The sequence below is a fragment of the Antechinus flavipes genome, chromosome 5, assembly GCF_016432865.1.
Source record: "Antechinus flavipes isolate AdamAnt ecotype Samford, QLD, Australia chromosome 5, AdamAnt_v2, whole genome shotgun sequence".
In the NCBI taxonomy this organism is placed as follows: domain Eukaryota; kingdom Metazoa; phylum Chordata; class Mammalia; order Dasyuromorphia; family Dasyuridae; genus Antechinus; species Antechinus flavipes.
In genome coordinates, this window is record NC_067402.1 from 5784559 (window position 1) to 5812386 (window position 27828).

The window sequence follows — 27828 nt, forward strand, 5'->3', positions numbered from 1 at the left end:
TTTCTTCCTATGGTTGCTGAAGAATGGGCACAGTGTACTAATCTTATGGTCCCATCTGCTTGGCTCAGTCCAATCTTCCACTGTAAGAGGTCAACTCCATATGTTCACATAAATGACAGTCCTTCTGACCTCCTGTCAGGAATTGGTTTTTCAAGGAGAACCCAGAGAAAAGAAAGAAATTAGAGAGAAACAATGCCAGTTAGAATCTGTCTGATATTCTTCCTGTTGACAGAGCTATGAAAGGGCTTCCTTTTAACTTGCAATTCTTTCCATCCCCTCTTCCAAGAGCTATTTTTCCCCTTTCATGCTATATGAAATGACAGCACGAGAAGCCAGGTGCCTTCTAGAGCGGATGTCCTCTCTGCCTCCACTCCTACACTGAAACTCATCCCAAGTATCTTCTATCTAAATCATATGGAAAGATTCAACTCGCTAGCACTGCAGCCTTTGGTCATTGTCTGATTTGCTGGATAATATCTTTTGGTTTTGTTTTTATTGTTGTTGTTGTTTTTCCTCTGGATTGGGAAAATTTTTTTTTTATAATAATAGCTTTTTTATTTTTCCAAACACATGCAAAGGCAGTTTTCAGCATTCACCCCTGCAAAATCTTCAGTTCCAATTTTTCCCTCCCTCCCACCACCACTCCCCTAGACAGCAAGCAAACCAATATAGGTTAGACATGTGCAATTCTTTTAAACATATTTCCACATTTATCATGCTGTACAAGAAAAAAAATCAGATCAAAAGGGAAAAATTAGAAAGAAATAAAGCAAACAAGCAAACAACAACAGTGAAAATGCTACACTTTGATCCACTGTCAGTCACCATAGTATTCATTCTAGATTAGATGACTCTTTCTGCCACAAATCTACCAGAATTCTCTTGAATGACCTCTTCCTGTATCCTGTATCCAGAAGGAGTAAGGAAGAAGAGAAACAGGTAACAAATAGGGGGTGCAGATAACAAATTATGAAGGTGGGAAGACACAAGTGCAGATATCAGATTATTATAGTCTTTAAATAATTTAGGGATCTGGTCACCCAAATGACAATGAAAACACAAATTGTTGGTGTAAAGAGGCTTCAAGGAAGAATGCTGATGAGATCCACCATGACAGGCATGCTTGGAGAAACTCAAAGCAAACCAGGAAGTGAGACTAGTCTGCTAGTTCCATAGTAGGAGAAGGGCAAGATTGGGATGAGTATTGGGAATGGGGACAAATGTCTAAATGCAGAGACTTTGCCTAAAGGAATGACCATCTCTGACCTTTGAGGGCCAGTCTTGAGGCTTTTGGCCATTTAAAAACTCACATCAAGCTCAGGTGCAATATGGGAAAGAGAAGTGACAGGGTTGATTTGTGAAAGCTATGATTTTTAACAATGAAAAGCCTATAATTGCCACTTGGAAAGAAAACTCTTGAAACAAATTGGTGTTTCTTGTTCACTGCTGTCTTTCCCTAAAAGCTGATCTCAGGGCATGAGTAATTGGAGGAATTGATCTGTGTGTCAAACTGAATTCACTGATTGGGATCTGCATCCTCTTAGATGGTGCTCATTTGAAGCCAAGAAACTATCCATTTCAATGGTGCTTGAAAAGACCTTTTCTTCCTAATATTTTTCTTTGGCCTTAGTTTCTTAATAGTTGTCAGAATGATTCATCATCCTTCCTGCATGGGTCTGATTGAACTTCTCCCATGTGCAGAATTCTGCAGTGGCTCCCTATTGCCTAATAAAAATGGTCCTTTTCCTCTCTTGGGCATTCCAAGGACTGTGAGTTTCCTAAAATAGTTAGCCACAGCTCTCTAAGAAGTAGATCACTTACTAAATATTGTTTGAATTAAAGCACTAAAAGTTAGTGCAAAGGGGACAACTGGAGAAAGGTCCTAGAATGGTATGAGCTATGGGGAAGTAGGGATTTCCTCATTCATTATGTTTTAATATCTAGCATCTGAAGCAAAGTAGATACTGGATCGATGCTTATTCATTCTTTGATTGGAGCCACATTGTGGATACCTTGAAGACCAGAAGGATTTTGATTCATTGAATTGACGAGAATGGAACTCTGGGAGGGGTAGAAGCCTAGCTGTTGATTCTCTCTCCCTCTCTCCCATCCTCTCTGCAGGAGCCCAGAGGCACTCTCTAGTTTCAAAAAGAATGATTCCTGTATGCTTGATAACATTTATGATTCCATTGTTTCAGCAAAATCTGACTCTTCGTGACTTCATTGGGGTTTTCTTGGCAAAGATGCTGGAGTACTTTGCTATTCCCTTCTCCAGCTCAATTTGCAGATGAAGAAACTGAGGCAAACAAGGTAAAGTGACTTACGCCGAGTAAGACAGCTAATAAGTATCTGAGGACAGATTTGAATTCAGGGAGATGAGCCTTCCTGACTCCAGGCTTGGTGCTCTATCCATTGTGCTACTTAGCTGCCTTATAACTGCCATAAAAAGCTGTTCTTGTTAACATGACGCTGGATAATCATTTCCTTTGGGACTAGTTTTTCATTTATACATTACACACACACACACACACACATACACACACACACACACACACACACACACACACACACACACACACACACACACACACACCATGGACTAAGGCAGGAAAGACCATTGCATTACTTTCACTTCTTGATATACAAAGCTCACAGTGGGAGTCACGGAGAGCAGAGGAAACTTGTACTTACTGCTTGGATTTCCTTTTTCTCTCCCATGTCCACCAACGAAATGTCTCCCTACTCTCCAGCTATTTTCAAGAAAAGCAGTGATATTTTCATTGTCATTTAGGAAGAACTCTCCAAGCCTTAAAGAATTCCCAAGTGGGGCCAGGCATACAGCAAGCACTTAATGTAAGCTACTGAAGGGAATTGGATAAGAGTTCACCTCACAGACATAATGTTCTGATTAGAACAGACACTTGACAATTGAAATACCACAAAAGAGCAGTTCAATGAAAGAATAGGTGTCCAAGGAGAATTTTGGGAGTTTGCCCCTTGGTAGTCTGAAGTTGCCAGTCCACATATTAGTCAATATCTTCACAGGGAGTAGTTCTACCAGCCAATTCTTTGGCTTCCACATCCCTGCCAATGCTTCTACTGGGAATAAAGGTTGGTTCCCATGCACTTAATCTACACTTCTCTAAATGTACATGTTTTATTAACCTTGGACTTGGACACAATGCCAACTGTCTGACCACTAATGCCATTTGTAAACTTGCTCTGTCTGGGGGTTCTGCCATCATTCAGGGGATGAAGAGGTCAGAGAAATCAAATTCAATATCCCAGTGCAGAGGGACCATGGTAGTTTACAGTAGCGGTAGACCTGCCTATTCCCCACGACTGAATAATGAACTAAGCAAGCTCTTTAGTGGCCATTCTTTAATGAACTTTAGGACCACAAAATCGGGAGATGCAAAGGTACCTAGAGACTCTATATTTCAGGCCCCTCAAGTTTATAAATAAAGATAGTGTGGCCCGCAGGGGACAAGAATATTTTCTAAAGTCCCACAGACTGTAAGGAGCAGATTTGAGATCCTCAGAAATCGGGATATTTCCCTTCCCTGACATGAATTACTTAGACTATAATATAAATATCTAGCACCTTAGACATTATCTAATCCAACCCTCTATTTTACAGAAGAGGAAACTGAAGCCTAGCAAAGTAAAATGGATTTCTAGTCCTAAATTATCTTCTCTACTGTGTGCTACTTCACTTGGTGAGCTCAATAGCTCGCCTGGATTAAATTACCAACTCTATGCTGTGACTCTCAAACCACCATTGCTGTCCCAATCTCTTTGCTGATCTCCAATCTCACATCCCCAGAATCTTGACCTGGTTGTCCAGTAGATATCTGATCCTCAATAGTTCTTAGATTCAAAATAGAACTCATATTTCTCCCTACACCATCCCTTCTTTAATCTTCCTTTTTACTGTAGAAGATAATACTACTCTTCTATCCCCCTCTCACTTTTAAGTGTCATGGATTCCTCACTATCTCCTATCCCATAAGTCTGAGCTTTTGCCAAGACCTATCAATTTCATCTTTGCAATGTCTCTTGATTAAGTCTCCCTTTCTCGTTTGACACTATGCCCACCCTGGTACAAGATCTTGTCATCTCATGCCTTGATTGCTCCAATAGCCTGTCGGTGATGACTCTACCTGCCTCCATTTGCTCTCCTTCAATCATTCTTCATTCAGCAATTAACATGGTTTTCCTAAATTGCTGGTCTGATCATATCACTCTCCCTATTCAATAATTTTCAATGGCTACTTACTATCCATAGCGTCAATTACAAAATGCTCTCTTTGGTGCATGAAGCTCTTTGTAAGCCATCTCCCTGCTGCCTTTCCAATATTCTTATGCCTTATCCCCACTCCTGCCATGTACACCTCAATAGAGTGACACCAGCTCCTGGTGATTCTGTAAACATGACAGTCCATCTCTCAGTTTCAGGCATTTTTTCCTAACTGTCCTCCACACCTGAAATGCTTTCCTTTAATTCCCATTTAACTCCACTAGCCTTCTTTTTAAAATTATTTCCTATTTATTATGTATACACACACATATATATAAAACATATACATATATAATGTTATATAACTTGGATACATATATCACACACACACACACACGCATATACATATACACATATGTTGTTTCCTCCATTAGATTACAAGCTCCTTTAGGGCAGGAATTTGCATTTGTCTCTTTTTGTAAACCCAGCACTTTAGCACAGTGCCCACCACATAATAAATGTTGAGTTAAATTGAATTGTAGTCATATAGCAATAATCTAGCTTCAATGTATTCAAAGATGGAGCCAGTGACGGAATATTATTATGATTTTTACCAAGCTAGGTAAAAGCTAAGAAAATCATACACAGAAGTTCACTATCTAGAGATGATTTTGTTTTGTATTATTTTTGGCTGTAACAATTCATGAAGCCTTCCCCATAAGGAGAAGGGTTTGAGGAAGAAAGGCTATATCCAAGCTGGGGGTCAGAACTTTGGAAGGAAAAAAAAAGGTTAACAACATTAGATTCCGAAGCCAAAAGACCCTTGGTTTTCTTTTCCTTTCTCTTTTTCTATGCATGTCCTGTTTATAGTAAGATAAATATAAATGATAAATATTAAATTTAATATCTGAGATTCATTAAAGCTCAGTAAAAAACTAACAGGTTCGTCCAAAGCAAGTTGACTTTTTCATATGCAAAAGGTGCCTCCAAAAGAAACATGAAAAGATTGTGAAAAGAAATTTAGTCAACTGAGTCAAAAATGCCTGGACACATTAGACATTTAATGTATTTTTATGGAACTGATTTGATTCTGTAGAAAAAAATCAAACATTGGTTTGTCTTTTACATGTTTTTGTGTCTTCCAAATATCGTATATATTGATTTGTCAAAGTGAAAGGGAAATGCAAGAAGGAGTTTGTATAATTTGCCTTTTATGTGTTTTTATTAATTCAAGGCTTGTTTGTTTTGTACCTTTGCTAAGCATATGCATTGTTATAACTCACTGTTAATATTTTGTCACTTGCTTTCATTGATTGCATTTGGATATTTTATTTTAAGTACCAAGATTTCCCCTTCTTAGTAATTAGGACTCATACTCCTTAATTTAGCCTCCCTTCCTTTCACCTGCTCCATACTATATCTTTCTAATTAAAATTTCTTTACATGAAGTTCAAATATAACATTTTGCCCAGGCATCCTGATTTTCTTAGTCTAGTCTTAATACTATATATAACTGAATAATCCAATTATATGTGAGAGGTCAACTGTGATCTTCAACTTATTCCACAGGTGCAGCAATGAAACAGAGAAAAACACTTAAAGCCGTCCCAAGGGGCGCCATTTTGTCACATAGCAGGAGGCTCAGACCTTGAGTTCAGTTATTTGCCTGTACTCCATAACTATTTGCTGACAAAGGTATAGTAGTGTCACTTACAAGTGTGAACTTTCTCATTAGATACCTCAAGGGTAAAGTAATAGAGAAGCCTTGTCATATGATCTGAGTTTCTGGGAATCTCCACATTACAAAGAATGAGAGTGAAGAAGTTGGTACAGATTTAGTTGAAACATTCAGTGGATGATATGGCCATTTAAATAAATAATGGACAGAGAAAAGAGAAGTCATTTTTTTAAATAAAGTTTTTTATTTTCAAATCATATGCATAGATAGTTTCAACATTAACCCTTGCAAAACCTTGTATTCCAAATTTTTCTCCCTACCTTTCCCTCACTCCCTCTCCTAGATGGCAAGTAATACTATATTAAATGTGTGCAATTCTTCTATACTTATTTCCAATTATCAAGCTGCACAAGAAAAATCAGATCAAAAAGGAAAAAAAATGAGAAAAAACAAAAAGCAAGCAAACAACAACAAAAGAGGGAAAATATTATATTGTGATCCACACTCAGTCCCCACAGTCTCTCTCTGGGTGTAGATGGATCACTCCATCACAAGTCTGTTGGAACTGGCCTGAATCATCTCGCTGTTGAAAAGAGCCATGTCCATTAGAATTGATCATCATATAATCTTGTTGTTGCCATGTAAAATAATCTCTTGGTTCTGCTCAATTACTTAGCATCAGTTCATGTAAGTCTCTCTAGACCTCTCTGAAATCACCCTGCTGATTGTTTCTTATAGAACAATGATTTTCCATAGCATTCATGGACCATAATTTATTCAGCTATTCTTCAACTGATAAGCACCCAGTTTCCAGTTTCTTGCTACTACAAAAAGGGCTGCCACAAACATTTTTGCACATATGGGTCCCTTCTCCTTCTTTAATATCTCTTTGGAATATAGACCCAGTCGTGACACTGCTGGAACAAAGGGTATGCACAGTTTGATAGCCTTTTGGGCATAGTTCCACATTGTTCTCCAGAGTGGTTGAATCAGTTCATAACTCCACCAACAATATATTAGTGTCCCAGTTTTCCCCCATCCCCTCCAACATTGTTCATTATCTTTTCCTATCATTTTAGCCAATCTGAAAAGGATTATAGTGGTACCTCAGAGCTGTTTGCATTTCTCTGATCAATAATGATTTAGAGCATTTTTCCATGTGATTATAAATAGTTTTAATTCTTTAATCTGAAAATTGTCTGTTTATATCCTTTGATCATTTATCAATTGGAAAATGTCTCGAATTCTTATAAATTTGAGTCAATTCTCTGTATATTTTAGAAATGAGATTTTATCAGAACTCTTGAATGTAAAAGGTTCCCCCCCCCCCCAGTTTATTGCTCATATTCTAATCTAGTTTGCATTGGTTTTGCTTGTACAAAAACTTTTTAACTTAATAGGATCAAAATTCTGATTGAAGGGTTTTAGTGTAGAGCACTAACCTATCCCCAAAGTTCTCCTTCCTGGAGGGTTAGGAGCTTTCCAGATCATTTCCTATTTTCTATCAGCTGTTCTCCTTCTTTTCAACTCCATAGAACAGCATATCCCTATACTGTGAGGATAAGCCCATCCATCTCCACCTGGCCCCCCACCCCCGCACACTTTTCTGCTTTTTTGTGCTGTTTTCTTCCAATAAATTCTAAGGGCAGCTAGGTAGTGCTGTAGGGGATAGAGCAATAGGCCTTGACTTAGAAAAACACGTTCCTGAACTTAAATCTGGTCTCAGACACTTACTATCTGTCTTTACCCACAGAAAATCATTTAACCCTGTTTGCCTCATTTTCTCATCATAAAAAGAGATAGAGAAGGCGGCAGCAACACACTCTAGTATCTTGTCCAAAAAAACCTCCAAATGGGGTCAGGAAGAATCAAATGTGACTAGAATGACTGAACATCACATCATCATTAGATTGTAAACTCCTTGAGGTCAAGAATGTCTTTCTTTTATGTGTATCCCCAGATATACAGTGTCAAGTATATAGTAGGCACTAAATAAATCTTTATTGACTTGATATGCATACATAGATATATGTATACAAACACACACACACACACATATTTTCACTTTTCTGCCATGTGTCAGGCACAGTGATATAGTACTAGAGAAACAAATACAGGAGCCAGAGACCCTGGTGTATGTTCTCCTTCCTGGAGGGTTAAGTGAACATTTAACTTGACTAAATTTTTTAAAGAAGTGTAAATTAGGTGGTTTTTGAGAAATTACTTTTTTTTTAACTAATTCCAAGCTTCTTATAACAGCAAAATTTCATTAATTCAATGCAAATCTTTTATTGGTATTACTATATCACACTATCACGGAAAGACCAGCAATTGCACTTCTTCCAAGGAACTAAGTAGGGGAATTACACAGAGTCGAAAAGAGAAGCAGATGGTGGGTGGAAGAGGCTGTAATATAGATTCAATGGGGAATCTATTCCTAACTGTCCTCCACACCTGAAATGCTTTCCTTTAATTCTCAGAAATTAAAAAGTCTCTGAGTCCTCACCCAGAGGTAGGTGAAAGAAAGAGAAGATGGGTGACCCAAAGGAGAGACAATCTGTTAAGAGCCAGATTGCTTCCTCATGAAGTCAGGAGAAAGCAGAGAATGCCCTGTATCCATTGAGTAGACTGCCTGTCAAATTTTTGAGATGTTATAGACAAGAATTGGACAGAATTGGCAGACATGAATGGACTGCAATCTCTGTCACTGGAAGGAACTCTGGAATTAAGGACATCAGAGACGGATTTGAAGATTTGAATATGTGACTGATTCCTTACAACAACATATGAGGTAGTTATTATTGGTATGCTTACTCTGTTTCATAGATAATGAAAGTAGCCCTCAAGTGGCTTACTCATGGACACAAAGTTAGCAAATCTGAACCCAGATTGTCACTAGAGAAACAAATATAGGAGACAAAGAGGCCCTGACACATCTTTGATTCTATCTGGGCCATCTTTGTATCTTCAGAGCTTGACATCTTGTGGGCACAAGCAACTTCAGTTGAGAGCACTTGTAATATTGTGAAGGATGGATTAGAGATGAAGGTGCTAGGGACAGGTAGATGAGGAGAAGTATGATAAGATATCTTGGGTGAGAGATCCATATAGTGGACCTCTCCATATAGGTCCATAGTGACCACGATGGGAACTGAAAAGGGAGGATGGATGGGAGAGACAAAACAGGAATGGGATTGAAAGGATTTAGTAACTTAGTCACATGCAGATTAGGGAAAGAGAGACACTGAAGATGGCAAGTTGTCAAGTCTTGATGATTTGGATTTTTGTTCTCTGTAACTAAACTGTTATCCTCCCCTGTTCCTTTGAATGTTAGTCCCTTATTGCAGCAACTAGTCTGTTTTTAAATTTTGTATCCATAATACTTTGAAGAGAGCCTCGTGCATAGTTGGCTAGTAAAAAATGCTCATTGAATTGTGAAAGTTGCATTAATTCACTTCTACTTCTTAGTCACCTGTTAAATGTAAAGGCACTATAAGAAATCTCTGAGAATAAGATCCACATCTTGCTTTCTATGAGATTTCAGTCTAAAATTACTGGAAAAGTCTATACACAGATAAACATGTGAGAAACTTGAGCAATTAATCACACCAGAATTGTACAAAGGTCCATAAGATCAGAGAAAGAAGGGAGTGGGACTTCATAATGGGAAAAAAAAAACTTTCTGAGGTTTGAAGATATTCTTGTAAACTTCCATATAAGGAAATAAACCTATAGATAAGTTGAAGCTCTTGGAAGTTGAAAATATAAGAAAAAAATGCATACAGACTCATAACATTCCACTAGATGAGGAATAATAGAAATGAAATAAAAACCTTTTTGATCATATTTAAGATAAGTTAAAGAAATATTGAAAATCCTTTATCTCACAATATTTCCCAGGGCTCAAGGTGCTGTCTCCAGAGGGGTGAATGTCTTCTTCCTGCTGCTAAATTGTTTAATATTTCAGGATATCTATGTAATCAGCTTTCATAGGGCACCATTAATACTGTTCCCATCCAGAGGCTGACGTGGGCTGTGTGTCTCCACTTGATGGACTTTTTTCACATCACTTCACCATTCCCCAGTACTTCAGGTCACATTACATCAGGCAGCTGGAAAGGAGTGCCAATGACTTTCACCTTCTTCTCACTTTTTTCAAGGAGTCTGTCTGCAAGCTTTGAGTTTTATTTAATTAATAAGCAAATAGGAATTGGCAAGTGAACACCCACCCCACAGTGAAAAGGAAGTGCATGGCATCTGTCTGACTACCTCTGGGTGAGGACTCAGAGACTTTTCCCCTCTCTCGGACACATTCTGAGCTATACTCATTTCCCCCCACTGTCCTTTTGCTTCTTCCTCACATTACTTACTAGCACACATTACCTAACTTGATTCCCAAATGTCCATAAATATAACATACAAAGAGACATAAGCATCAGTTCTCTGGCTAACACAAATTCTCAATCTTCAAGTAGTTAGGTGTCTTGTAGAGGTAATATATTGTCAATTATCAACTAGACTAAAAACCACTGGCCTTCCCAACTCTGATTTTTAAAAATTCTCTAACCAGAAACAATGGAGGATAATGACAAAGAAGCAGGTTTTGATTCAAAGTGGGGGGAAAGGATTCCTAATGTAGAAAATCGAGGCAGCCATTCCCTTTGCAGAGTAGCTGCTCCAGTTTGAAAGTATTTTGGAGATGCTTCCTTCCTAAATCTATAGTTTCTAAGTTTCAACAAACTTTCACTAATCAATCAGAGTAGATAATGAGGTCAAAGCTAAGGCATTAGATGAAACATTAGGGAAAAAAAGTAGTAATTAAATCATCAATCTATTCTCCACAACACATGTGATCCCAAATACATGTGATCAGTTGAAAGAGATGATATGTAGAAAGGGATACGTAATGAACATATATAGAGAGGAACCAACATGGAACACCTATAGACAAGAATTATGAGGAAATTCATCTATCTGATACTGAAGGACAACTGATGCCTTATAATGGCATTCAATATTTCTTAGTCACCCGTTTTAATACAATAAAAGTATTGAAGGAGATCTCTGAGAACGAGACCTACATCTTGCTTTCTATGAGATTTCGCTGCCCTCACAGACTTTGCTTTTTTAATCTCCACTGCACATGATCGACTGGATTAATTGTCATTTCTGTTCCATTCTGGAAACTTTTCTGTTGTTTGCTGCTTCGTTAGTATCTTTACCAGGGGCTGTAGTCTGAGCAGCCATTGGCTTCTGACTCACCTAAATTTTTGGACTTTTTCTTCCTTGGAGAAGAATGGGCGCTGTCATGAATTTTAGTATAAATTAACCTTTGGGCTTTTTCTATTTTTCTTAAAAGGACAAAGTTACTGGAGTGCTGTAAACAAAAGGTCTCCAACATAAAAACATGATTACCGAGATCTCCCATTCCCTTAACCTGAACTTCTAGCATCAAACTCTTTAGAACAAAGAGCAGCGTTCTCTCAGCTATGTTCTATTACATGTAGATTATTTTGGAATCATCCTCCTGATTCAGGAGTTTTGAGTGTCTCTGGCAGAGATTTTGCAATAGTTTACACAGATAATTCTTTGTTTTTAAACAGGCTCATTGTTTTGCTGGTATAGGACAACTAATGGTATACTGAATGGACTTCCGGTCTGCAATCAAGAAAATCTTAGTTCAAATCTGGTCTCAGATACTTCCTAGCTATGTGAAGCTAAACAAATTGCCTAATTTCTATCTTTCTCAGTTTCCTCATCTACAAAATAAGGGTGAAAATAGCAGTGGGGTTCTTGTAATGGAGTAATTTTTGTAAATTCCTTTGTCAAATTTAAAGTGCTCTAGAAATGTTAATTGACATCATAGAGAGACTCTAGTGGAAATTGAAACAGATCATGAAAAAGTCACCTTCACTTTTGCCTCAGTTTCCTCATCTGTAAAATAAAATTAAGAATAACTCTTCATTTCACAGAGTTCTTTTGAGGATCCAGTGGGAAAACAGCCAGAAAACATTTTCTAAATCTTAAAGTGCGATCAATGTTTATGAAAATAATTATCATCATAGTTATTGTGATTGTTGCTTTAGAGATTTCCCTAGAAGCACTGAAAATTCAAGTTATTGTTAAAGGGTTATAAAAACAATATGCATCAAATGCCAGCCTTGAAACCATGTCTTCCTCTCAAATATTCCATGGACTTTCTAATTCTCCATTTATTAAAGATATATGGGCAATAAGTACTTGCCAATAACTTCCCAACTCTTCTAAGATTCAAGATTCAATAATTTCCCAGTGAGGGGGGGAAAACCTGGAGAGATTAAGTCCAGATTCTCTGTTTTCCTGTTCATTTTATAAGTGCATATGATGAGGCAAAGCCTAATATCAATCAGTTAGCACACATTTATTTAGCTCAATGTCAGGCACTTGGCTAAGTTCTGATTATACAGAATAAAGAAAGGCAAAAACCCTTGCATTTATTTGAAGGAACAAATTCTGAATGGAAGGGTGATTGGGGAGGAGGCATTTGAATAACTGCACACATATGAGATGCATAAAGTGCAAAGGGAAAATAATTAGAAGGTAACGTCAGAGGGAAGGCATTGCATGAGGTTTCCAAGTTTTCCTTGGATAGCTCTCCCCTGGTTTTCCTCTTGTCTATTTGACTGCTCTTTCTCAATCTCCTTTGCTTAATGTTCATTCATGATAAAACCATAAATATTATGTATTTTGCAACGTTTTGTCCTGGAAGCTCTTATTTTTTTCCATCAACATATTGGTGATTCCATTGCTTTGCATAGGTTTCAGTCGTCATTTCTCTGCAGAAAATTTGCAGATTTATGTGTCCAGTCCTAACCTGTCTCCTGAGTTCAAGAACAAAACTCATCATCTCTTTTCTCAAATCATCCCCCTTTATACCTTTGCTATCACACAGTATGGAAGGGAGGATAATTTGTGGGGAGAGGTAACGAGTTAACTTTTGGGCACATTAACTTTGAGATTCCTGTAGAATATTCAAGTCTTTGTGTATAAAAGATTATTAAAGATGACAGAAACACTGTGAAAAAGAGAGATTAGGATTAGATAAAAGCATGTGAGTCATGTGAGTAAATATGGTAACTGCTCCTATAGGAACTGATGAGTTCATCAAATGAGATAGTATAGGGAAAAGCATGAGCATTTAAAACACCATCTACTAGGTTCCAGTCAGGTGATAAACACTTTAAAATATTATCTTATTGAAATCCTTACAACAGCCTTGTGATATAGGTGCTATTATTATTCTTATTTTATAATTGAGGAAATTAAGGTAAATAGAGATTAAATGACTTGCCCAGGATCACACAGCTAGAAAGTGTCTGAAGATGGATTTGAACTCTTCTCTTTCTGACTTGAGGCTCATTAGCTCTAGCCACTGTTCTACCTTGTTGTCTCCAAAGAGCAAAAGAAGAAAGAATGGAGCAAGAGAAGGGCATGGGATAAACCTTTGAAGTATGCCCATGTTCACACCATGTTTGCTACTTGGACAAAGCAGAGAGGAAAAAAAAAACAACAGTGAAAAAGGTAGGAGAATAAGGAGAATCAGTACCATCAAAACGTGGAAAGTAGTAAGCATCCAGGAAGAGAGTTCTTAAGTGTTTTCCAAGTTGCAAAGAGATCTGTCCAAAGCAGAATGTGCCATTACCCAGAAAGATATTACAGTAGCAACTGGATGGCCATTTGGAATGAAAGCTATGGGGCAGAGGCGGGAAGGGGGAGAGCTCTGCTCATATGCATATTGGTTGGGCCAACTTCTGAGTTCTGTCTAGTTCCTCTTCTATGAAGGGCACTGGGGGAAATGGGGACTGGGATTCTCAATAGACAAAAAAAGAGCTAGGGACAGATGGGAATGGTATTAGAATGATAGTAGTCACCATATTTGAGAGTTTATTCTAAATGAGCCATCAGGAAGAGTGTAGGGGAGCCAGGATATATCAAACACAAGAGCCCAGGGAATGAATATCCTTAAAACACTTGTATCTTTCCTCCCTCTCTGTCTCAGTTTTAACTCAAAAGAGTACAATATACTCGCAGCTGTGCCACTCTAGACAATTTTGTCAACAAGTGGCCATTGTTTTCTGGTAAGTATTGACTCTTTCTCTCTCCATTGGACAGTTCTTCCATTGCATCTGCCTGAAAGGAGAGAAAGAAATGCTCAAAGAAATCTGAATTTCCTTCTTTTTTCCTTCTCAGAAGGTGGTGTTTCTAGGAGCTAGAATAGAAAACACTTTTTTCTTTGCTTTCTCACCATTTAAGATAGTTTAAAATCAATGATTTCTACATTTTCAAATGCTAACTGAATTTTAAAATAGCAAACACACTTTTAAAAATAGGTAATTATGAAAGGCAGCTATTTTATTTGTTGTACTGTAATACCCACATATACACATACATTTATATTTTTGTACATATGTATATGTATATACCCCATACATAATTTCATTGATTTTCTATATAAACTCTGAGGGAAGCCCCTGGGATGGGGCACTGCAAATACTAAGTGAGGAGTCAGGATTTATAATTTTATATGTGTAGGGAGCTTACATTGAGAAATTTCCTTTGACCAAAGAGGTCATCATGTTCTCTGTCACTCAGTGTTAGATAGTTGACTGAAAGACACAAAGGTTATACACTCAATTATCAAGAGTCGTGAAGTTATTGTGTGTCAGATGTCAAACTTTGTCTGAGGATGGCTTTCTCCATTACTTCATTCTATCTCTAAAGGTAGGAATTTCAGGCATCAATGTCCCCATTTTAAAGATAAGGTAACTGAAGTTCAAAGAGTCAACGTGACTTACCCATTGTCATACAGCTAGTGTTTGGCTACTATCAAATTCCTACTATTGCTATTTTTAAAATCCATCCAAATTTTAGTATTGGTATTTTTAAATCCAATGTTCTATCCATTATGAGTCAAAATCTTTGAATTTGTTAATATGAATTGATAGACTTGCCTAATAACTGTGGCTCTAAAGGTATATTTTGCTTTTTCTTCCTTTCTCTTATTATTTTTTTCTTGTATTCATTGAACAACTCCCAGATATAAACTAAAATTAGCCTAGGAAAGTCGATTGGAAAGAATTCAGAACATTTCCCTGGTTTGTACTTAATCATTGATGCCTCTCATAATTTCCTGTTTATGTTTATGTTACTATTTTTTAAAATTGTAGATGAAAGTAGTTGAATTCTAATTAAATGAATGGAAAAAAAAAAACTTTAGCTTAGAAATTTTGGAAATTGTCAATTTTTTATTTTTCCCCAAAGGTTCTCTATGGAGGAAAAAAAACAAATTAAAAAATCTTATTTTCATAATGAGTTTTTAGGAAAACTATCAAAATCCCTACATGTTGAATTTTTCCTAATATATTACCCAAAACATGAGCGATGCAGTCTATGGACCTTCCAATGACTTTGGAACTTCTTTTAAAACATATCTCAAAATTCTTCTATTTGCAAAAAAATTTTTTAAATCCCACTATTTGCTTGTGAATGGTGCTTCTTTTTGCAGAATGAAAATTGCAATATCAATCATTGTGCAAAATGGAATTGATGAGTGTGCATGATATCCATAGATATAAGAGCTCATCATATTTTCTTTTCTGGGTTTTTACTTCCCCTCCTCATTTGTATAGTACCTATCCAGGAACATCTAACTGTAAATAATCTAGGGTACTGAAATGGAAACATTGGGGCACATTTCTCCATGCCAACCGTCACATTTCTTTTTGGTTTGTACATAACCTCTACTTAGGATTTCAATCCAATGGAGCTGAAAAAGCTATGACCTATTCAGGACCAGAAAATTATAAAACTTCCCTGGTAAATACAGCTGCTTACTCAGTTTTCCAAGGATAGTAAGCTCTATTTACTGTTTAAAGGAGAAATGCACTGATATCCCTATTTTGTTACTGTAAAAATAATGAAAAGAGGACATTTAATACCGGAGTTCCACTGAAGTACAGCAGACCATAATTCCCAGCTTATGAGTATTGAAATAATCTTATGGTGGGTGGGTTTGTATTTGTGTGAGTGTATCTCTGTCTGTGTGTCTATATATGAGAGAGAGAAACAGACAAACAGAGGATTTACTAGCATCACTGAATTTGAGAAGCTTTTTGGCATCTTTCTATACAGAACACACACTGAAGGCATCCCAACATATTTGGTGGACGGTGATCTAGCCATATGTAAATTTTTAATAATCCACTAAACATTCACTATGATCCTATGGACTTTCTTTGTGCCCCTTTCTCTATCGATTTCCCTTTATTTCTTTGTTTCAAATGTGTTTTTTTTCCTCTTTTATTTTTGCTCAATTGTGCCTAGGCATGTTGAGCATATATGAGTTCACTTCTCTCTAGCAAGAATCCTCATGACTCCCCTGTGTGTATCCTTCTCAAATTCTTATATTATTTTTGCTTTTTGGGTGTTTGGGGTTGCTTGCTGAAGATACCACTCAAGTGTAACTTTTGACGTGGACATGATGTCTTTGTTTATTGTAAGATTTTTAAAATTAAAATTTTTTTATTTTCAAAATACATAATGGATAATTTTCAACAATCACCCTTGCAAAACCTTGTGTTCCAAATTCTTTTCCTCCATTCCCTCCACCCACTCCTCTAGATGGCAAATAATGCAATATATGTGAAACATGTGCAATTCTTCCATACATATTTCCATATCTATCATACTACAAAAGAAAAAATCAGATCAAAAAGGGAAAAAAAATGAGAAAGAAAACAAAAAGCAAGCAAACAACAACAAAAAGAATGAAAATACTATGTTATGATACACACTCAATTCCTACAGTTCTCTCTCTGGGTATAGATGGCTCTCATCACAGACCATTGGAATTAGCCTGAATCATCTCATTGTTGAAAAGAGCCATGTTCACCACAATTGATCATCATATCATCTTGCTGTTGCCATGTACAATGACCGCCTGGTTCTGCTCTCGTCACATAGCATCAATTCATGTTAAGTCTCTCCAGGCCTCTGTTAAATCATCTCACTGATTATTTCTTATAGAACAATGATATTCCATAACATTCATATACCATAATTTATTCAGCCATTCTCCAATTGATGGGCATCCATTCAGTTTCTAGTTTCTTGCAACTATAAAAAGGGCTGCCACAAACATTTTTGCACATGTGGGTCCCTGTCCCTCCTTTATGATGTCTTTGGGATACAAACCTAGTAGAAACACTGCTGAATCAAAGACTATACACAGTTTAATAACTCTTTGGACATAGTTCCAAATTGCTTTCCAGAATGGTTGGATCCATTCACAACTCCACCAACAATGTATTAGTGAAGGACCTTGTGTTTTGTTTTTTTCTTTCTTCTGATCACTATAGTTGTTACCACTTCTATAGACCCACAAATATTACATGCACTGTATTTTATATATTTTAATTGTACACATGTTACTTAATTGTATACTTCCCTCAAGAGAATGCAAGATACATGAAAGAAAAGATGAGTACTAATCATAAGGCTACCTCATATTTGTAAAAAAAAAAAAATGCTATTTACTTGAATTCAATTGAATCTTTTTTTTTTTTTTTTTTTTTGGTAAGGAACGGTATCATGGGGATACATCGTTGTTTTTGATGAGTATATTCATGAATAGCTGAAAAATGTATTAAACCACTGATCTCTTGGGGATTTGTAGACAGGTCACCTAATTACTGGTCAGCCAAGGTCTCTAGTGCTGATGCACAAAGAAAGAGGAAAGTTCAGTAAACAGAACTCTCAACACTAAGGAGCTACCAGGTCAAAAGAGAGAAAGGGAAGAAAAGGAAAATAAGAAAGACAGGCAAAAAGAAAGAAATACACACAAGAAAAAGAAAAGAAAGAAAGAAAAAAAGGAGGGAAGGAAGGAAAGAAGAAAGAAAGAAAGAAAAAGAAAAAGAAAGAAAGAAAAGAAAAAAGAATGGAAGGAAGAACAAAAGAAAGGAGGAAAGAAAGAAGGAAGGAAGGAAAGAAGGAAGAAAGGAAGGAAGAAGGAAGGGAGGGAGAGAGGAAAGGAGGAAGGAAGGGAGGGAAGGAGGAAGGAAGAAACAAAAGAAAGAAAAGAAGGAAAGAAAGAAAGAAAAAGGAAGAAAAGAAAGAAGAAAAAAGAAAAAAAAAGAAATGCAGGCAACAAAAGAAAGGAAGGAAGAAAGAAAGACTTATTGGCCTGCTGGATAGTCATTAACATTGATATTCATAAGTGATAAACTATTGATAATCAGGGAATTCTATACTAAGAAATATCAATTACATTGTATACATCAAACTTATCTCCCAATTTGCACTAAGAACTTACTTGTTTTTGAACTATGAGATCAAATAAGATATTTATTTAAAAAAATATTTATAGTACATTGCTTGGAATATAATAGGTACTTTGTAAGTCATTATTTCATCATCTACTTATTTTAATTAATCCTGAACATTGACACATATGATAACCAAGCTTTTTTCTCTTTCATATTTTGAATGAGATAACTCTCTGAACTGTTTACATTAAGAAAAAAAATTGAGTAGAATTGATATCAAGTATTATCTAAGAAATTCTGAGATGTTTTCTGTTTTTAATTTTTCTCTTTTCAATTCAACCCAATATACATTTGCTAGGGATATGAAAATAAGGCTGAAAGAGTCCCTGTCCCTCAAGAAGTTTACATTCTATTGTATCCTATCACAGATTTGGAATCTTATAATCAAATGACAATGCTGGATGCTTTTTGAACAGAAATTCAAATTACAGCCAGGAAGGTAATAATCATCATTGAACAGATGAAGAAACTGTAGTTTGAAGAAGAGCTGAGTTTATTTAGAAGGGGATAAGAAAGGGACCACTTAAGCAGAATCTGATGGGCTTTATCTCTACATCTCCTTGAAAACCCATTTGTGTTTCTGGGATGAAGATAAAGGCAGCAGGCTGTTTGAACTCTGACCGAGCCAGGTTTTGAAGTCTTCTGATTGATCCTAGTTTCTTCATTGGGAAATGTACACTTCTCATTTAACAAAGTCATATTGGAGAGCAGATCACTCAATCAAATTGATTGATATTGGCTAGGGAATACAGAGTTCTCCCTTAACAGAATTAAATTGTAGAGCAGATGAGAAATGAACTCCCCCCCAAAATGGATGTATAAGCTTAATTTCATAGAACTAAAACAATTTAAATGGACAGTCATATAAAAAGAACTTCTTCAGTTTCCAAATTTGATGTTATGTCCCAGGAGCTTAGATATCTTGAGATATTTTTAAAAATATTTTTGTAGGATTGATATTGGTGGCAATCCAATATTTTATGTTATTTGGAGCAATGATCATTCCCATTTGTCCTAAATATCGACTTTCTATGTTTATCTTCTTCTATTTTAGAAACAAAATAGAAGACTTGATGGTGGAAAATACTTAAAATATTGAAATTATGTAAAGATGGGTCCACAGAGTACATTTAATGGAAAAATATGGTCTGATTTGTCAGTGTCATTTGCGTCCCGTGTACCAAATCATCAGAGCCCTGGAGCTCTGAGCAGCAACAGCACACTATGCTATTTAAGGCTTGAAGCCCAGCAGGGAATTTTTTTTAATTTAGTATAATTTTAAACATTACAAAAATAGCTCTCTTACAGATCCCCTGCTGAGCCTGAGATTGTTGCCAAGGCTTTCTGTAATACTCTATCAGTCGAGTAACATCCGTCTATAAATATTACATACTTAATTCTGGTGTCACCTAAAATAGTCCTGTGGTGAGGGGTGAGGGGGGCAAGAAGAGGGAATGGAGAAGCCAACCAAGTTTGTGTACTGAGGTTGTTTCTGCCTTCATCATTACACTGTCTTTATAGTTTTGTCCTCACATATTCACATTTTGGTCTTAGGTAGTTGTCTCCAATCACTTGCAGGATCAATTTATGTCATTGGAGTTAGATTCAGAAGAAAGGAGTTCTGGGAATCCCTGAGGTGTCTTGAGACAGATGTTGGTAAATTTTGTTTGAGTTGTTAGATTCTAAGAACTTAAGAGTTGGAAGGCACTTTTTGGTCTCCATTGAGTCCAATCCATTCTGAATCACAGTTCCTCAACAGGTTAAATGAATATACACTTGCATATGAATTTCAAATTTTGTCTTAATATCAAGATCCAAACAATCAGAGCAATCCAAAATGGAACCTGTGGGTTTATAAGATAGGCAATTGAATTTGATATTTCTGGAGAGCCTCAAACAAAGGTCAGATGGTCACTCAGCTGGTGGTACTTGGTTTCTCATAAGATAAATACTTTCTAAAAATTGAGCCAAATCTGTGCCCACAGACATTTTTTTGTGACTGATTGTCTGGGATTTTGTTTTGTTATGAATTACAATACTTATTGATGACATTTCCTAAGACTACAAGAATACCTTATATCATTCCTGAAGTCAGGAAGAACTAAACCCAGAAATATTTGGAGTTCAAGCCAGCTCTGAAACTTTTTTTTTAGGTTTCAGTCTGCCTGGCAGAATATTCCTCTTCCTTACTTCCTCCCTCCTTCCTTCCTTCCTTCCTTCCTTCCTTCCTTCCTTCCTTCCTTCCTTCCTTCCTTCCTTCCTTCCTTCCTTCCTTCCTTCCTTCCTTCCTTCCTTCTTCCTTCCTTCCTTCCTTCCTTCCTTCTTCCTTCCTTCTTCCTTCCTTCCTTCCTTTCTTCCTTCCTTCCTTCCGTTTCTCTTTGTTGTCCAGGATATTACTTCTCAGTTTGTACCATGAGCTCAGTTCTAGCTTCATGTGGTAAATTTGCATTTAGCCTTTCCTTACCAAGTTGCTGATTATTAAATCAATAGTAGGTTGCAATCACATTTCCAAACTTGCTTTAAATAGTCCATTCAAAATTCTTTCTAAACAAGTGGAAATCATTATTTTCAGAGCAGGCAGTTCCAAATCCCCAGACTTCCAAGGAAGTTTAAAACATCAAATCCACAAATCTTCAGCAAGGTTCATGACAAATAAAATCCATTCATTCCCTTTCCAAGTCAAAACCATACATGCACATATTCGAATCTTCACTACAGCCCTGAACAGATGTGGCCAAAAAATCTGCCAACATCTGGAAAGCCAGAAATGTATCTTCTTCATAGCCACAGGCCTGTTTCTAATATCTGGTACAAAGTTTGCTATTTGCATCTACTCCATCAGGAGAGCAGAAGAATTGTAAAGGATCAGAATAGCCTGGGTTTACAGCTAGCAGGAACCTTAGAAGTCATCTAGTGCAACCTCCTCATTTAGCATAGGAAGAAGCCAGCAGCTACATGAGGATACTTTCCCAGAGTCATGAGGCTATCCATCTCTTCTAGGTCTATAAGAGGCCCATTCTTGCCTCTGGCAACACAGAAACCAATAACCAATTGCAGACTCAAATTTGTAATTTCCTGATTATGTTGCCATCCATAAAGCTTGCTGGTGCCAGAAGCAGGATATAGCTTTAAATTTCTTGTTCTTAGGTCCTCACTGGCCCAGAGAGGGACATCTTCTTCTAGAGTTAAAAAGGAGGGTCCAGGGCTAGCAAGAGGACCTAGAATTTAATTGGTCAACATAAAAATTATAGAACTGGGAAGTTTTTAGAGGGAAAAAAAACCTACAAAGCAATGAGGGTTTAAAGGATAAAGAAAAAAAAATGATTGGGAGTGGGAGGCACAGGAAGGGGTTTGAGCTTCTCTAAGACCAACTAATTTTTTCCTGAGTTGCTTTCAACACCTAACTTTTTGAGGGAGGAACTAGTTGGCCATCAAACTCTCTTCCAGTTTCCTAATAGTTTTGATGATGGGAGCCCCCAAACTCTTTCTCTTTCTCTCTCTCTGACTTTGGGAGGGAAATCTAAGGTCTCCCCTGAGAGAACCCCCAGGGAATCAAGATGAAGTGGTTTTCATTCTGTTATCTGGGTGGGACTGGTTGAGTCCAGGACCACTCCTAACCCTATTGAATTAGCCCAGAGACACTCATTCAATTCCAAGATTTTCTATTCTGATTCCAGTTCAAATTGTACCCAGCCCCCACCAAGAGCTGCCCCCAGCTTCTAGCCTAGGCTTCAATTATAAAAAGAGCCAACTTGGGGCTCACTTCTTGCAGAGGTGCAGAGGTGCAGAGGTCCTAACATGCCAAGGAACCCCTCTCCTTGGCAAAAGCTGTAATCCTCTGCCTGCTGAAATGATATTCTCTTTTAGTGTTAGCCCTCTTTATCTTTTTCTCACCTATTTCCCTTACAAGACCTTATTCACTTTCTCTACTTCAGGATTTCTCTGCTAGAAACTCTATCTGCCAGGACTCCTCCACTAGAAACTTTACATTCCTCTGCCAGGATCTTGTTACCAAGGAATTCAGTCTTTTAAGAAAAGGCTGAATTCTAAATGTCAATAATAAGCTTCTTTTGCCAGTCTAATCCTTCACTAAACCTCATCCTTTGGGGATATAATCCCGAACCTCTTCACTTAACTCCCTGACTTCCAGGAACCCTGAAACTTTTCAGCGTGATTCCACAATAACAATGATTTAATGATATATGCATCCATCTCAAATTTTATTTTTTGTATCTAGGAGAAAACAAAAAAAATGAAAAAAAAAAAACTATACTGTGATCCACACTTTTTGTTGTTGTTTACTTGCTTTTCATTTTCTTTCTCATTTTTTCTCTTCTGTATCTGATTTTTCTTGTACAATATTATAAGTGTGGAAATATTTGCAAAATAAGTGTACACATTTAACAAATATTGGATGACTTGCTATACATATAAGGGTGGGAGTTAGAAAAATTTAGAACACAAAGTTTTGCAAGAGTGAATGTTGAAAACTATATTTGCATATATTTTGAAAATAAAAAGTTATTATTTTTTAAAAGGGAAAAAAGTAAGAGAGATAGAAAATAGCAAAAGAAATGAATTATACAAGAAAATTATGGAAAAAGAGTGAACTGCCTAGAAACAGAATCATAAAAATTGATTGAAGAATACAACTCCTTTAAAAAGTAAAATTGGCTAAATGGAAAAAGAAGTACAAAAACTCACTGAAAAAAATGATTTCTTAAAAATTAAAATTGGGCATGTGGAAGTTAATGACTTTATGAAACATCAAGAATCAATCAAAGAAAATCACAAGAATGAAAAAAGAAAGAAAGTGCAAAACAAAGAATGGAGGAAAATAGCAAGAGATCCAGAAGAAACAATTTAAGAATTACTGGTCTACTTGAAAGGCATGATTAGAAAAGAGCCTGAACAGCAGCATCTTTCAAGAAATTGCCTTTAAAAAATGTATTAAATATTTTTCCAGTTACATTTAAAACTTTTTTTTTAAACCTTTTTTTTTTTTAAACCTTTGAATTTCAGGTTCTTTCCATTATCCCCTCCTCCAATTCAAAGCACTTGTAAAGTTATGCAAAACATTTCTATAAAAGTCATGTTGTGAAAGAAAACATAGATCTCCCAACCTAATAAAAAAGCCCTTAAGAAAAATAGATACAGAGAAAGAAAGGAAGAAAGAGAGGGAGAGACAAAGGGACAAAGAGATAGACAGAGAGATAGTCATTTCCCAATTGATGGGTATCTGAATACCATGATTTTTGTCCTGAGAAGAGATCTGTTATGAATATTTTGTAATTATTGGTAATGACCGCGTATTTAAAATCAGCCGGAGTCAGGAATTCAGGTTAAGGGAAAAATCTTCAATCTTTATTGAAATGAAGAGGTGAATAAGGATTGTGATAGCAATATGGGCAAGAAAGATTGCGATAGCAATATGGGCAGCTGCGGCAGGAAGTCAGCTAACAGAGGGGGATCTGAGCTGAAAGGGCCATCGCGATGGCAATGCAAGCAGTCTCTCCTTCCCCTTCCTTTTCCACTCCCCTGCCTCCACCCACCAAAATTGTCATTTCCTATACAACACATCAGGACTTGCACAAAGAGTGGGCGGGGGTCATTCTTTCTCTAAGCTTATATATTAATAGAGTATGGTCCAATTACTATTTAGTCTCATGGGCTTGGGACCTCAGTGCATCAACTCAAGCCTCAGCCCATTACAATTATTGGTAATTTTCCCTTTTAAAAAAAATCTCTTTTGGGATTCAAGTATAGTACAAGTGTTGTTAGGTTAAAGGATATGCATGAATTTATAGTCCTTTAAACATAGATCATATCTTTTGATCATTTATTAATTGGGACATGGCTCTTATTTTTTATTTATAAATATGATTCAGTTCCCTCTATGTTTAAGAAATGAGAAATCAGAGAAAGTTGCTTCAAAATTATTTTTACAGTCACTATTATTAACTGTATCTCTCCTCCCCCCTCCCCATTTATTCATTCTCTCTCTCTCTCTCTCTCTCTCCTTTTATTCTGTCCCTTCTCAAAGGGGTTTTGCTATTGACCACTCCCTTTTACAATATACATTCTCTTTTTATCACACCTCCCCCCCGCCCTGAAATATTTCTTTCTATTTTTCTACAGGATAAGATAGAATTCAATATCCATATTGAATATGCATATTATTTTATTTTTAGGCCAATTCTGATGAGAATAAAGTTCACTTACTCTCCCTTTCCTCTCTCTTTTCCCCTCCAGAGTAAAAGTGTTTTCTTACTTCTTTTTATGGGAGATAATTTTCATCATTCTACTTCACCCTTTTCCTTTCTTTCTGTGCATTCCTCTCTCGCCCCTAATTTCATCATTTTTAAATAAATTATCTTTCAATATTCAACTCACATCTGTGCTCTCCGTCTTTACATACTCCTGTCAAAATAATGAGAAAGTTCTAAGTTACAAGTATCATTCTCCTATGTAGGAATGTAAATAGATAAACCTTATTTAGTCTCTAATGATATTTCTTGATTACCTTCTAATGGTTTTCCAGAAATCAAATTTGCCATTCAACTCTGTTCTTTTAATCACAAATTCTTGAATGTCCTCTATTTCCCCAAATGAGCAACTTTTCCTCTGAAAGATTATATACAGTTTATCTGGGTAAGTGACTTTTGGTTGTAATCTTAGCTCTGTTGCTTTCCAGAATATCCTGTTTTAAGTTCTCCATCTTTTAAGGCAGGAACAGCCAAATTTTGTGTTATCCTGACTATGGCTCCACTATACTTGAAATTTTTTTTTCTTTGTTTTGTTTTGTTTCTTTCTGGATACTTGCAATATTTTTTCCTTGACCTGAAAGTGCTGAAATTTGACTATAATATTCCTGGGAGTTCTTATTTTGGGATCTCTTTCAGTAGGTTACTGGTAGATTCTTTCTATTTCTATTTTATCCTGGACAAATGTCAGGACAATTTTCTTTGATAATTTCATGAAAGATGATGCCCAAGCTCCATTTTTGATCATGACTTCCATGTAGGTCAATAATTTTAAATGATCACTCCTGAATCTATTTTCCAATGAAATATTTCACATTTTTCTATTTTTTTTTTGGTTTTGCTCTATTGTATATTGATTTTTCATAAAGTCATTAGCTTCCATTTGCTCAATTTTATTTTTGAAAGACTTATTTTCCTCAGTGAACTTTGGTACCTCAATTCTCAATTGGCCAATTTTGCTTTTTAAGGCATTCATCTACTCATTAACTTTTTGCATTTCCTTTTGTACCATTCTCAATTCTTTTCTCAATTTTTTCTCTATCTCTTACTTTATTTTTAAAATCTCCTTTGAGCTCCTCCATGGCTTGAGCCCATTTCATGTTTTCCTTGGACACTTTGGCTATAGGAGCTTAGACTTCATCATCTTCTGATTGTGTTTTTTTGATCTTCTTTGTCACCATAATAACTTTCAATAGTCAGAACCTATTTTTGTTGTCTGCTGTTTTTCTAGCCTATTACTCAGCTTTTAACTCTTTGCTAAAGTAGGGCTCTGTTTCCAGGGTGGAGGGTGCATTGTCCCAAACTATTTTCAGAGATCCTTCTAGGGACCTGATCAGAAGTCCTCTTCTCTGTCTTGGAAATATTAGGAGTGTTTTCGAGTTATAAGATCTAGTATGCTAAAGCAAAAGGGTTCTACTTAGCTGGTATTGAGGCCAGGCTAGGGCTGAGCTGGGATTATGTGCTGGACTACCATCCTATTGCCACAGATCTTTTCTGCTGACATTCCAAGTTCTCTTTGGTGTCCACCAGTACTAGCCTTGATTCAAAAGTCCCTAGATCGGTTTATATTTTATTGCTGTTGGGTCAGGGATGGGATTGGGGCCAGGGCCAGGGCTGGGGCTATTGTGGTATTTCTTGCACTGAGACTACATATTGGGCTTCCACTCTGATTCCACAGAACTTTTTTTTGTGTGTGCTGACCTTTTAAATTGTATTCTGCTGGAAAATGTTCTACTCTGGTTTTTTGAGTGTTCAGTAGCTCTAAATTTGTTTTGAGTCATCATTTAAAGGAATTTGGAATGCTTTAGGGAACAGGTTAGGTGAGTTTCTGCCTTTACTCTGCCATCTTGGCTTGGCTTCCAATCCTTTCAAGGAGTTATCAAGGAAAAGAGTGGTCATCAGAACCATTTGGTATTGGCTAAGAAATAGAGTAGTTGATCAGTGCAATAGGTTAGTTTCAGAAGACAATGACTTTAGTCAATGACTACAGTAATCTAGTGTTTGATAAACACAAAGACTACAGCTAAAGATTGCTATTAGACAAAAAATGGAAAATAGTATGGCATAAAAAAGGCATTGACTCACACCTAATAGTTAATATCAAGATAAGTTCAAAATGGATTCATGAGTTAGACATAAAGAGTAATAATATAAGCAAATTAGAAAAAAAAAAACAAAGGATAGTCTATTTCTCAGATATGTGGAGAAGGAAAGAATATATGCCTAAATAAGAACTAGAGAACATTAAGAAATGCAAAAGGAATAATTTTAATTATATTAAATTAAAGTTTTTGTACAAATAAAACCAATTCATCCAAAATTAGAAGAGAAGTAGAAAACTGGGAGGGGGGGGCAGGAGGAAATTTATGCCCAAAAGTTCTGATAAAGCCCTCATTTCTAAAATATATAGAGACTTGATTCAAATTTACAAGACTATAAGTGATTCTCCAGTTGATAAATAGTCAAAGGACATGAACAGGCAACTTTCAGATGAAGACATAAAACCATTTCTAGTCATATGAACAAATGCTCTAAATCACTATTGATTAGAGAAATGGAAATTAAGAAAACTCTGAGGTACCAGTATACACTTCTCAGATTGACTAAAATGACAGGAAAAGATAATGATAAATATTGGGAAACTGGGACACTAATACATTATTGGTGGAGTTGTGAACTGATTCAACCATTCTAGAGAATTGAAACTATGCCCAAAGAGCTATCAAACCAACATCTCATAACATATATTAAATTAAAATGTTTTGCATAAACAAAACCAATGTAACCAAGGTTAGAAGAAAAGCAGAAATATGGGAAACAATTTTATAGAAAGTGTTTCTGATAAAGATTGCATTTTTCAAATATATATTTAAAAAAAACTGAGTCAAATTTATAAGAAGTCATTTCTCGACTTCCGGCCAAGATGGCGGAGAGGAAATACACTTCTGTGTAATCTCCGTGTTTTTCTCTCACTATTCATTTCATTTCATGCCTCTGAATTAATGCTCGACTGAAAAAAAAACCATACAATTACTTACCAAGAGAAACCATCCTTGAGACTCGTCAAGAAAGGTCTGTTTTTGCGCGAGGGCGGGGACGGTATTTGGAAGCAGTCTGCGGGCAGCAGCGGCAACCAGAGCACAGATAGCAGCTCAGAACCGGGTGGAGCGGAAAGGGGGTAGGACGCGATCGCAGCCGTCTCTGCGGTGAGAGCTTTGCTATAGGAGCAAGTCAGCAGCCAGCAGAGAAGCTAAAAACACCGGGAGTGAAGAATACAATCCCAAA